This window comes from Callospermophilus lateralis, chromosome 4 (assembly GCF_048772815.1).
Source record: "Callospermophilus lateralis isolate mCalLat2 chromosome 4, mCalLat2.hap1, whole genome shotgun sequence".
Classification (NCBI taxonomy): domain Eukaryota; kingdom Metazoa; phylum Chordata; class Mammalia; order Rodentia; family Sciuridae; genus Callospermophilus; species Callospermophilus lateralis.
The window spans coordinates 60,340,021-60,352,483 of record NC_135308.1 but is presented as its reverse complement, the minus strand read 5'-3'; the positions used below and the strand labels follow the sequence as shown (position 1 = coordinate 60,352,483).

Below are 12,463 nucleotides of genomic sequence, written 5' to 3'. Positions count from 1 at the left end.
GTTCCAGCCTCTCTTCTACTCATTTTTTAATAAGGAAATTAAGAAGATGTGTGTACTCAGCATAAAGTGAGCAGTGAACATGTTTGGGATTCCATTTTCTTAAGGAGCAATCTCCTTAGTCTCTGGAATGACTCCAGCTCATGCATGCTCCTTGCCCACCATTGGAACCCCAGTGTGCACAACTATTATTGATGTAACTACAAAGAGCAGCTCATTGATGCCCCCATGCTTCTAGGAACAGGGGGTGAGTTGGGGAGTCATCCTGATTAGCTTAAGCCAAGAGGAATCTGACCATCAGTATGACCTCTTCAGTGACAGGCATCCTAAAAATGTAGCTAAGGATCTGGCAGGCCAGGGAGGCACCCTGGGCCTGCTGTTCGCAGCATGCCTCCTGACCCTCTGGTGCTGTGGGAGTGTTGCAAGGGCAGGAGGGAGTTGGGTGAGCCAATTGGTTTCATTTGCAAGGATTCATATTTATTTCCTGTACTCAAATAACCTTTTACTAGAAAATTAGAATTACACCTACTCATCATTTCATGTTTTTATAGTAAAATTCTGGGGTGAACATTTTTCCCCTTAATTCAGAGAAGACAAATGTTCTACAAAGGCAATCTTTCCTTCAGGTTTACCCCTAATTTTGGTAGGTTTTAGCAAAGGGTGCACAGGCTGTCTCCCCACTGGGCCCTGGAGGGGCTAGGGACCTCCCTTGGAAGGGCCTCCTGTGCCAACTGAGCCTGTGACATATTGTGAAGAGCTCAGATGGTTTGCCACAGTACAACAGCCTCTGACTTTATAAAGGAAAAGAGCATCCACTGGGATGGAAAATCCAAACAATGTTGGGAAAAAGAGCCATTGGTGTCCGCATGCATGGAGTTGGGGTCCTTTCCTTTGCACCAGTATTTTTTCCCCCTCTTGTTTTTGGGATTGAACTCAGGGATGCTTTACCACTGACCCACATTCCTGGTCCTTTTTTATTTTGAGATAGGGTCTTTCTAAAGTGCTGAGTGGCTCACTAAGTTGCCTAGGCTGTCTTTGAACTTGCTATCATTTTGCCTTAGTCTTCCAAGTTGCCCCCACACCCAGAAGCACTGGGGATTTTGTGGAAAACAGCTGGCCCAGAGATACCCAAGCCTTCAAGAGTATTAAAAATATATGATTTGCTTTGTCTCTGTACCTTCATATTTCAAAATGCTCACACCCTCGGGCATCACAGGATATGTTCACAGACATGTTTCGTTTTGATTTTGTTTTCTAGATGTTGCTTAAAGCAAAATTTAATGTGCAGAGCTCTCCATGGCCTTGGGCTGCCTGAAGCTGTTTGTTCTAAGCAGCTCCTAGAGGTGGTTATCCAGGGCCTTAGATCCCATGCCTTTGCTTGGCCAGGCTCTAGGGTAGCACCTGAGGTCTAGTGCACAGTCCATGGGATCTAACCATGTGACCATATCTGTAGAGTCACCACAGGCTGGACTTTGTGGCCTCTGAGTGCTGCAGCTCTGCCCTTGGTGAAGCAGAAAAACTCAGCACACTTCCCTCAGAACACCCTCATTGTTCACCAAGCCCCAGTTCACTTTCTTCGCTGTGAGCTTTTCATGCCATTGATGTCATTCTTTAGTGGCAGTTTGTCGTCAGCTCAGCATCAGAGACCTTTGATCTCTTGGTCTTGGGCTTTCTCAGTCATAGACTGGTCATCAAGGCCCAGGGCCCACCAGCGAGAGTCCCATGGTAAGGGTTTGCTGTACGTGGTTAATGGGTCATCTCTTTGTTCACCCAGGTCCCAGGTGTGTGATGGCGGCTGCAATCTGTCTTGTGGGTATTAATGCGATCTTCACTGGTGGCGACTGTACTCCAGCTGTTGTGCAAAACTGGAGCTTGCTGGTGAGTTCCAAAGGCCAGTGTCGACCAGTATGGTCAGGACAGGCCCCAGCATTGACTGAGAACCCCAGACTCTGGGGTAGGGCCTCCAGTCTGGGTGCTCATCTCTCCAGGTGGTTCAGTGCTCTGCACTGTTTTGTCCAGCCCCAGCCTGCTTAGGAAAAGTTATCCAGGATAGCCACCAGCCATTTTCATAGTGCATCATGGCCTTCTTAGGTAAGGCTGATACTGTTAACATGTGGTTATCCAGTAGCAACCTAGACTAAAGTGTTCCACCAACATCTAAGCCTCAGGGACATTTTTATGAGCCTCTTCTGAAAGGGATAATCACTTGACTGGTATGACTGAATTAAGTCTGCAAGATTCTCCAGGAATCCCTCTATATCACTTAGTTTTTCTAGTTAGTGATGATTTTGGTCATTCGTCTTCTTGCCAGTGTCAGCTGTCACTTCTCAGTCAGTAGTCTTAAAAAATAATAATAATGTACATTCTCAGAAGTATCCTGCCTGCCAGGTACCACATATTGAGACTTCTGGTGTCTTTGGAAAACTTGGCTTAGAACAACTGGAATGTCAGGGGCTGGGAGACAGCAATTTATGTCTCAGCCGAAATAAGGTGGCAGATTTCATTCCTATGATGGATCAGAAAGGAGGCAAGATTCCTGTTAAGGATAGAGGACCAGGTAGTGCTGCCCACAGAGGTCATTACCACATTTTGAGGACCTAAGTAACTTCACACTCAGAGAACAGCCCCTCTTAGTGCTTGACCAGAAGTGCAGACTTCTGGTGTGCATAGCCCACCTTCCACCTGCCTGCACTTGGGCAGCTTTCTGGACAGGAAGTGAGCTACCTGCATTTCAAGTATCTTTCCTACTGAAGTGTATCTTCACTGACTTCAACTTACCAACAGGCAACATTTTTCCACAACTCATTGGGCAGCTGGTATTTATCCTGCTAATCTGTGATCTTCTGCTTTGTTAGATTTTCCTTTTGTTGTGGTTCTTAGTAGTAATGCCCATGTGATTCTTGTTGGTATTATCACTCAAACTTTTTTAAAAGCTTTAGTTTTGTTTTATTTTTTCCCCCTTTCTCTAGATAAATTTAAAGACCAGTTAAAAGCCACCCATGTAATTTTTTGGAAGCAAGTTACATGTGATTTTTTTTTTTAAGGCAGTAAAGCAACTAAAACATCAGTCATTAAAAGGCATATACCCATGAGCCCAGGCAAGGCAGCAGCAGCAGCAGCAGCAGCATTTGATGAATTCACAGCAATGCAAGGATCTAGTAATGCAAGCTGGGGGGTGGGGGGGCAGAAAAATTTGGAAACGGGGACTATGACTTGGTGGGAAGATGCCCCAGAAGTGCTGGCAAAGATGAGGAGCTGCCAGCTGTTGTGGAAGCAGGTGGGGAGGAGGGGGTGTTTCAGCACTGATGGTGTTAGCTCAGCATGTGGTTCACCAGTTTCTGGAGCCATCCTCAGGTTACAGAAGGGAGTTTGGAAGAAGCTATTTCTCTTTCCAAATTTGAAGTCGGACTACATTGCTTATGTGATCGACCTTTGTAGGGTAGAAAGGACCTGGCTGAGAAGTTAGGAGCTGGGCCTTCTCCAGCCAATGGAGTTGGAACCATGCACAGATGCAGCTAGCCAGCCTGCACATACTTGTTATTGAGGGCTGAGAAGTGTGATATGAGACTGGTGGAACAGTTACTGATTACAGAAGACTGTTCCTCTAGAGATTCCATAGATCATGAACTTTGCATTTAAATTTTTTAAATGCTAATTTGTTTTATATTGTGAATTAGTAACAGTGCTTGATTTTAAGAAGTCAAGCTGACAGATATAAAAAACACTCTTAGGGCTGGGGTTGTGGCTCAGTGGCAGAGTGCTTGCCTCACACACATGAAGCACTGGATTTGATCCTCAGCACCACATAAAAAATAAACAAAATAAAGATATTGTGTCCAGGTATAACTAAAAAAAAAATTTAAAAAAACATTATTAACATTTGTATATGATGTCCCATGTTTATTTGGAGTTGGGTGGAGGGAAATATTCCTTATCTGACTTTTGATAAAAATGATTATTAGAGGGTTAAACTCTTGGGAAAGAAATCACAAGTGATTAGGTCAAACAGTACATGTACAAGGGAGGCATGGAAGGAGAGTTAAATCTTAGCACTGGAAGAAAAAGCTCACAGTACACCTGGACAAACAGGTTTTGACTTAGTTACAGTAAGTGTCCCCTGCTCTGTCAGTCAGCAAGCATCCTGACCCCACACCCATATCTTTTAAGGCACCATTCTCCATTGTCTTCAAATTCTATGTACCTCAGACAAGATTTTATATACATCTCTAGGTCCTATGCTTGCATGTCACAGTTGATCTCTTCCCAGGAAAGGTGCTGTGAAAAGACACCCCCCTCAGCCTGACCCTCTCCCTGGCTCACTGTCCCTTTGTGGTGCTTCATGTTCCCGGATGTCTTTAGATTCTGTTTAAAATGTCCTTGTTAATACATTCCAAGGTCTGAACTCCGTTCCTAGCTAAACCTCTTCCTTGTTTACAGGGACTGAAATAGCCACACTTTGACCTTCTGTTCAGTCTGGGAACATTGATGGCAATGTGGATACATTCTTTTCCCATGTGAGAATTACATCTGTATGGCACAGTTCTGGAAGGCTCAGAAAACTTTAGTTTTGTTCCTTTCTTCTCTCCTTCCTTCCATGGTCTCCCTCCCCTGACTTCAGAAGACCAGCTTCTGTAATCAGCCAGTATTAACCAGAACTTTACCTGTAATCTTCCTGTTCAGGCAGATGTATACAGAATTGTAGTCAGGACCGGTTGCTTTATTGCCCAGAAAAATTGGAAATGCCTTCTCCTCCCCGCAGCGGTATCAGCTTCCTATAGAAGGCACTGTTCATTGAGGTGCTCAGGGTGCCACAGGGCTGGTGTGCACAACTGAGATGGGCCCTCTGGGTACAGTCTCCTGGTGTTGTCAAGACTCAGACCCAAGTCTAGTGCCATATCCCATCGTGGCCTATTGCTCCTATTTCATCTGCTCTGGATTCCCAATGTTCAAATTACAGGGTTGTGTTTTTGCTATATGTAAATGACTATATGTGGAGTTGAGGAAGGAGTAGGTAATTTTTGGAAGGATTATCCAAGATAATCCCCGTGAAAGCCACAGAGGCCTGGACATCGAGAATTCCTGCTTGTAGTTGAAGGAGGAAGCCCTGGAGGCTGAAGGGATCAGGAAAGGTGAGTTGTAAAAGATAGGAGAGTGTATAACATGGGCAGACAGGGAGCAGGACAGAAAAGAGACAGTACATAGCCTGGGACAGAGCTTTTGAGGGCCTTGAAGGATGTATTAGGGATATGAGACTTGGGGAGTCACTGAGGACACTTGAGCAGGGCTTGGAAAAGGGGGGTTAAGGAATCATCATTACTTTGCTGCCTACCCATTGCAAAGCGGTTGGAGATGCACAGTAACAGTTCATATACAAAGAGGTACACCCAAAGTAGTGTTGGCGATATTGGAAAGGAGCAGATGATCATGTGGACTTAGTGTGAGAGACTGCACAGGGCCCAGGGATGGATGCAGGGACAGAAACTGTCAGGGCAGAAGATGGTCTTGGCTGAAATACCTGGGCAAAGCTGACAAGAATAGGGAAGGAATTGGCTACGAACCAGAATAGGACAGGGTCTGCAATGTGGATTGCCCAAAGACTGTTGTCAAGCTCTCCAGCAGCAAAAGTAGACAGCAAGGCACTGAAAGAGACACCAGAGACTCCACCCACCCTAAATCAACAGGGCCAGCTTGGGAAAGGAAACTCATATGGTCCACTTCCTTTGCCTGCCCATTCCATTTCTTCCTTTTGTAGTCCCTGAAAGCAAAATGACAGCTTTGGTTACAGGCCATGTCACCACAACTAGGCCAGCTGCTTTTCCACTCCAAGCCCAGAGAGGCAGCAGTAGCCCCTTCCTTCTCAGAGCACAGGGGCTGCTAGATAATTGTCCCATGTGAATTATCCCAAAGTAAGAACCACTGTAGTGTGTTCCTCAGAAAAGGTTTCTAGGAATCCACACATAAACTTTCCTTTGGCTGCTTGCATGTAGTCAAGTTTAGAATGAGATGGAACTTGCAGAAGAAGAAAACTGCCCTTGTCTATTTCTTTAGTAAGCTAGTTTCACTCCACTATGACATACACTCCCTGGGAGTAGAATGAGAGGAGTTGGTACCACGTCACACTGTAATCAGTGCACTTGAGGGGAGTTCAAGGGCAGCAAACCAGACTTAGTGTGGATTCACAAGGGAACTTCAGTTGCTATAGCCCCCTAAACAATGTCTGGCCCCACCATAAGCCCCCTGCAACTCCAAGTCCCAACCCTGGGCTGCTTCATACAACATATTCTCAGATTGTGGGGTTTTGTGCCCCCATCTGCTTCCAGGTAGAAATCAGGGTGTAGCAGACAAAAGACACAGTTACCAGGAGGGGTCCTATTATTGGCCCTGCTGAGTGTCACAGGTATATGGCATGCACCAAAGACAGGATGTACACACCCTGCCCAGGGTAATTTCTTCATTACAGAGCATATGATAAGTGGTAGTTGACTCCTCATTTCTGTGCTGGGTACCATGGGGAGGCAAAAGAATCAGAAAATGAGATTTTCCTGAAGCAGTTTACTTCCTTGTTCACTCTTAATAGAACCTTTTTGTGGCTCAGAGAAATCTGAGGCTGTAAAGGTGGAAATAGGCCAGGATCACTTGAGCACATTACAGCTCTCTAGTTTTGGCCTGCTAGGATTAATTCACTTTTTGCAACAACCTGAATAGGTAGATAGGTAGTAGCATAGTAATGCAGTTAAGGTTCAGGATATCCAGATTCCCATTCTAGAAAACCTTGTCCTGCTTTCTCCCTAGGGATTTCCCATGATCCATGGATGCCTGGTATTATATTGGGCCTTAAGAATTGCAAGCCATTATTTCTACCCATTTGTATGTCATCTAAAAACTAGGATATGGAAAGGTATTTTGTGTGTCAAAGTTCAGGTCCAGATGCAGCATTATACAGCGGTGGTTTATGGAGAAGTGTTAAAAAATTATTCAGTTCTCCATGTTTGAGTGTTCACCAAATATTCTGAGTTCAGGATTTACTAAGTACTCAGTTCCCCAAGTAATTTCTACCTTGGAACAATTAAGTGGTTGTTATCAATAATGATGTTTTCTTCATAGCCTTTTCTCTCACATAAGCATTTCCCTGTACAAATGTCTAGTAAATACTTATTTGCTTTTGCGAATACCTTTTCTACAAATATAAGTGAGTATGACATGTTGGCAAGAAACAAAGGCATTAGGAGTTGGAAAAGGAAAGGAAAAATAGAGGGTTTGGAGTTTGGGGGGTTTTTTTGGTGGCAGGGGGCGGGTATTGAGAGGGTATTGAGGATCACCCATAGGGCCTCATACCTAATGCTAGGCAAGCACTCTACCTCTCATCTACTACCCTAGCCTTTTTCATTTTGAGATAGGGTCTCATTAAGTTGCCCAGGCTGACCTCAAACTTGTGAGCTTCCTGCCTTAGCCTTCCAAGTAGTTCAGACTGTAAGTGTGACATCACACCTCAGCAATTTTACAGGCAAATTAGGTAAACCAAAACACAATAGATCTGAGATGCATTTAGGACCAGAGTGCTTATCTGGCACACACAAGGCCCTGGAATCAATCCTCACAACACAAAGAGAAAACGTCCAGGACCAGTCCCAGATAGGTAGGAGTCAAGGACTTCAGTGATTATTTGAAGGCCCTTGTTTTTGCCACAAGGCAAAGAGAAAGGTAGTTCTTTGCAACTAAGGGGACCTTTAAAAGTTTAAAGGTAAGTGGAAATTAAATGTTACCCCTATATCTCACTGTGGTGCGACCATTGATCCTCTTGTGTATGGTCTTTATTGGGAGAGATTGTTTACCTACACACACACACACACACACTCATAAGGAATCACTCTTGAATTTCTCCATGGGTTTCTCAGCCATGGCATTAGGAAAAAAGTACTGTACATGGTTTTGAGGTCTACTCTGCCAACATGTTTTCTTTCTGTTTCAGGCTTGAAAAAAACCTTGCCCAGTTTTGATCCCTTCAAGACTTTGCCACAGCCTCTATCACACATCTGTTTTTCTCAAAGAAAAAAAAATATATAATAAAAAATGTTTTACTCTTTTACACTGTATAATTCTAAGAAATAGTGTTATTTGTGAATGCATGGTGTGACATAATTTCTGTACAGTTTGGAGATATTTTCAAATGAAACATAAAAGAAGTCAACAATAAAACCAAGAAAGTGAGTATTTTTATACCAAACATTTTAATTCTGACAGGATGGATTCTTACACTGGGTTGGATCACAAATTTTATGCTAGACTTATTGAATGCTTGTAATTAAAAATATCTATTTTTTTCTTTAAAATAAGCTGCATGTTTGAGGCATGTTTCGAAATAGTTACCAACATTTCCAGAATTGTATTGTGAATGTATAGATACTGTCTGCCTGGCCGAAGTCCAGGGTTCATTAGTAATGTGGTATTAGAACTGTTTTCAGCCCTGGTCTGTGATCCCAGTTCCCATATGATATCCCTACAAGACAATCAAAGCTTCCAGGAGCTACTTTAATGGCATATTCACAACTGGGCAAAGAAAACTTGGGGAGAAATTCTTTAGACTAGAGTGTGCCCTTTGAAAGATCTGGCAGCTCCATCTGTGACTGTATGAACTGTGTGTTTCAAGTTTCATGTTTATCTTTTATGAGAGCATGCTCCCCTGTGTGACTAACTTGCTGTATTACTCACCTTCCATAGCCATGCCACTGCTCCTGTGGGACTGTAGTATCCCTCATTGTGAAGGAGCACCTTGGCTTTGGAGCTGGCTTTGCCCAACTACAATGGGCAAGCCCACATCTGCCAAGTGATTTTACCCAACTTTGGCTGAACTAAGCTAGTGTTCAAAGAGACTGCCTGTCACATGTTCTGGAATCCCAGGTTGCTTGTTGTGAGGTTCCCAACTACTCTGGCACAGGGGGAACCACGGTAACCAATGGCCAAGAGGAGGACTGTTGGGCTTGTTTCAAAATGGTCAAAGCTAAACAGTCTTTGTGTTTTAAGGTGACACATTCCAGAATCTGTGACAGCTCAGCCTCTCCCCCTCCCCCTTGTATAAAAGCCATGTGTAAAACTATATTGACCTAAGAGTTTCTAACTGCTAATATAGCTAGAAATGATCACAATCTTTCCTACTGATCTGCTCACTCACTGTGTTGAAAAATTCAATATTTTAATGATTATATGCTTGATTCGGGGGTTTTGTTTGTTGTATTATTTTTCAGTAGAAATTAAAATAACATTTTTAATGGTTATCACAACAAAGCAAAGCTAGGAGTGAGGGGCTCATTCTTGCCAACAAGAAGAAGAAAGAGGGCAGGCAGTAGCTTAGAGGCTCCTGATAGATCTGCTTGGGTATTTAGGGAGGGTCTATGCCCTCAGCACCACTTATCTCTTGGTGAGACTCCTGTATTTGATTTTAAGGAAAACAGAGCCACTTCACTATTATGCTTTTTTAAACTGTTTGTTTAAAGGTACTTTTCTATTGTTATTTTTAAAAAATAAAGTGCTTATTCTAGCTATCACACCATTGCTTGACAAATTCTTTTTTTCAAGATCAGCCAAATGTGTCCCACACACTGCAGCCTAGGGACCAGAAATTTCTTTTCTGTTTCAGGCTTTGGGACCAGCTAAGCACTAGAATGGAAAGATTAAAGGAGGAAACAGGTAGGAATGGGAGAGCCAGGGGATAGCCTCCGCAAATATACCACTTGGGTCACTGTCACTACTGCCATAAGCCATAAAGGAGCCCAAGGTAGATTCACAACTTTTCTGAGATGCCTTTCACTGAATTCAACAGACATCCACCTCAGGCTACAAAGCTATGGCTCAAGATCATTCGAATTCTATTCAGGTGTCACTGATGGCTTTATGCTGACTTAGCCAAGATGACTGATAGAGTTTCACACATGCGCTCACTCACCGTTCTTAATAATGCCTAATTCCAAACAATGGCAACAACAGCTACTGTAATCCTTGACTTGAACACTGATGTTTTTTGGTTCTGTGTTTTGGATCTCATATCCTTTTCCAGAGGCGACTATCCACCAAACGCAGGCCATCAATGCCACCTTCCCGTCCCTTGAACTCATGGATAACTGGAGGAAAAAGGATAGGAAGCTTTCCACAGCCACACTCGGTTCCATGCCTATACCGGGCAGGCTTGATCATGTGCCTTTTGCCTTTAGCCCATCCGACAGCCTCCAACTCAAAAGCGCCAGAGATTGCCATACGGCCCAGGAATCGAGGGCAGCCAGTTTTACAGCTGTGGGCTACACTATCCCAATAGCCATTACTGAACACAGTCACTTCCCAGATGATTTCTCAGAAGAGGTCCTGGGATGGATGAGTGCCTAACCATCACTGTGCTGATTTGCAAGTGACAAGGGTGGATGGTATTTACCAGTTCTGTGCAAATTACAGTCCTGACCAAGCATTTGAGTACCAACTTCATTACAGTCTCTGAAAATTTGTCTTTTCTGTCACTCTACTGATAATGAATGATTGTCTTTTAGAACCAGGAACAGGGAATAAGAAAAAAGGCATGTCTATTAGCTCTTGCTCCCTTACTCAATGTCCCAAATTTGTAGCCTCTGTAGATAGATTAACTTAGCCATCACTTTATTTCATTACCAAATGTACTTTCCCTTGTGAATACAAGACTAATTGAACTAATTTTATAAACTGGCATCTGAAATAACACTCCACTTCATAACAAAATTATGAATTAAGGGAATTTGGAAAGAACCTTACAATTTGCAAATGAAAACACCTCCAGTTAATCACATCTAGGCTCCAGCTTCACTGGATCTAGTGCTTGCATAATGTCAACCTCACTTTCATGGGCTAACTTGCAATAATTACTACCCCATCTCAAACTCTATGGCATCCCTGAATCCTGAGTTGTGTGGCCTAGGGAACATTTTTTTTAAATACTTATTTTTTAGTTGTAGTTGGACACAATAACTTTATTTTAAAATACCTATTTATTTTTATGTGGTGCTGAGGATCGAACCAAGGGCCTCATATGTACTAGGCAAACGCTCTACTACTGAACTACAACCCCAGCCCCCCAAAGGAACATTCTTAAGAATGATAAAGGCATGGCTGAGGTCCTGGATTCTGTATCTTAATACACAATCCTTGGTGTCCATATCAAAGTTACTTCTGAGGGCTCTGGACAAGGCATGATCAGTGCTAACAATGTGGACAGATTTCCTCCTGCTTCCACATCACTGCAACATTCAACTATGGTGAAAAGCCCACTCTTCCCGAGTAGTTTAAATATCAGCACATGGTTGCTCTCTTACTGTTCTACTTTAAAACCATTATGTCACACCTTCTAACAAAACAAATTTTACAACATTCTTGGGTTAAAGAATGTTTATTATTAGTGCCCTCAGAATGCCTCTACTAAAACTATCATTATAATGCTAAACCAAATATAAGTAGTCAATTTGATTAAGGTCTCCAAGTTAGGGGGGAGGGTTGTTTTTGCAGCACTGGGGATTGAACCCAGAAGTGCCTTACCCAGCACCCCCCCCACCCCATTATTTTAGACAGGGCCTCAAACTTAAAATCCTCCTACCTCAGCCTCTAAGCAGCTGGGATTTCAGGCATGTGCCACTACACTTGCAGGAAAATGGTTTTTTTAAAGCTCTGTCTACCAATGGTGCAGGACATCCTAGTGGTAGTGACATTAATAATAAGAGTCAAGATAAAAGTGCTTCTGGAGCTAGTTCTGCCAGATTCAGGCTGTGGTTTATTCTTATAAATGCACAAGGCTTTGCACTGAATGCCCTGTGGCGTATGAACCCTGCAAAGTTCTGGCTGGTTGAAAAGTAAGATTTCACCAGATCTTCAAACCACAACATGCTCACAAGGTGCTGGCCCAAATCAGATGAGCTGGATTAATACTACAGCCCCAAACTTCTACAGGGGTCTAAGATAGCAGCTTCCTCAATCTTTATTTCTCCCATGGAGGAACTAACCAGGCCCAAACCCACTTAGCTTCTGAGACTTTTTCTAATGGAAATCCTTTTACGAAGGAAAATGTGCTTTTGTTCTTTAAAGCGGAAAAACAGAAGGTGGGGTGAACCCAGATGATAAGGCTATAGCCTTGATTCTTTTTGCATATTTTACATTCATTTTGCTCCATGCTCTGCCCAAACTACATATAAACTCCTAAGGTGGCACACCAAAATGAGGTTTTCTGCTATCAGGCCTCCTTCCACAAGGTGGGACTTCTATCTGTTTACTCTTCCCTCCCATTATTGTCTGTAGATTTTATTCTTCAGAATTTGCAGGCAAGAATCAAGAGGAAAGTGGCAAAGTAGGGAATGAAGTCTCACTCAAAACTCCAGTTTCATCTTAAGAGGAAAGCCAATAGCATAATGCCAGGGCTTACTCTAAATCTACTTTTCTAAACTATGCTTCCCCCAACAGTCAC

At 43.1% G+C, this 12,463-nt stretch overlaps 1 protein-coding gene across 1 annotated transcript in view; it reads left to right on the top strand.

Moving 5' to 3' along the window:
* Rbpms (RNA binding protein, mRNA processing factor) overlaps positions 1 to 8,083 on the top strand; it is a 170,229-nt gene extending 162,146 nt beyond the window's left edge. The window contains exons 8-9 of the mRNA XM_076853907.1: positions 1,772 to 1,875; positions 7,967 to 8,083. The gene's annotated coding sequence lies outside the window, so the exon portion shown is untranslated. The remainder of the gene's footprint in view (positions 1 to 1,771; positions 1,876 to 7,966) is intronic.
* Positions 8,084 to 12,463: the final 4,380 nt, after the last annotated feature.